The following is a 1,247-nucleotide window of genomic DNA, read 5'->3' as shown; positions in this document are numbered from 1 at the left end:
CTGCAGAAAATACACGCGCCGGTGTGTCTCAGTGTTTTGTGTAATTCAAGAATAACCGAACTCAACTTTATCTATTTGCAATAACCGTGGTCAACGTTTCAGATATTGCCTTTAACCGTGATCCAGTGTTACAAATATGAGGGCGCGTTTGATGGATTAACACCTGGTAGTGGCGACATGAGATACAAAGGCTTTTTTCTCTCATTATTTTTCTATTTTTTTATTTTAATGTTATCATGAAACTAACCTTGCAGATACAGATGTGATCTGCATGTTTTAGTCAGTGGTTTTTATAAGTCTTCAAAAAGTATGTGCCCATTTTTCTTCACAAAGAAAAAACCTCTTCAACCAAGACCCATGGGGTTTAGCTTAGTGGGATGGGGCTTAGACCATTTGATGGGCAGTCTAGGTTCAAATCTCATAGGTGTCATCTCTTGCGTAAGCCGAAGCTTGGCAACTCCATGGGGTAGAGAGATAAGTTCTCGAAGTTTTATGCTGACATGGACAGAGACCATAAGTAAAAAAAGCTTCTTAACCAAAAAAATGTCTTTCAAGAAAACATAGACGAATTTTAAAACATACAAGGTATAGAGAACATGCTAATATAAAACATGATATAAACATGTAATTTCAAAGTGCAATTTTTAAAAAACACTAAATATTTAATATTGCAATAACTCCTTAGATTGTATTGGCTTATCACGACATTAAAATCTAGAAAGTGTGGATTGTATTTGTTACATAGGCTTGATTTGAGATAACCGATTTTTTGGCCAAACAAAACAACTAAAATGCCTTCTATTTTAATTCATTTAGTGGAAGAATATAAAATGAGTTATTTTTTGTCAAAAAGGCCCAAAAGGAAGCAGTTGAATGCAATAATGATAAGATTTAACAGTTTTTGTGAATAGTCGATAAGTTGGTCGGCTTTCTTCATTTCGCTTTGTGTTTGTCGCATGTGGTGCTGCACGCATGAGCGATGTCGATGCTTTGGAATTGGATCCATGCCTCATGGGTTGGATCCGATGAAGGCGAATAATATATGGTTCTTAAAAAATAAAAACAAGCTATTTTTTGGGAGTGATAATTCAAGCCTAGTTGAACTCATAACCTAGATTCGACGGATTGAGAAATATTTGGGTCAGCTATGGCCGTCTATGGGGTGATCCAGTAAAACTCAAATCCGAATTTGAGCCCATTAGGTACATGGGTGGCCGAGAGCAGACTTTGAAGTAATCTTGATCAAC

This window comes from Nuphar pumila, chromosome 12, assembly GCF_984573655.1.
Source record: "Nuphar pumila chromosome 12, dmNupPumi1.hap1.1, whole genome shotgun sequence".
Taxonomy (NCBI): Eukaryota; Viridiplantae; Streptophyta; class Magnoliopsida; order Nymphaeales; family Nymphaeaceae; genus Nuphar; species Nuphar pumila.
Note: the sequence above shows the minus strand (reverse complement) of the source record.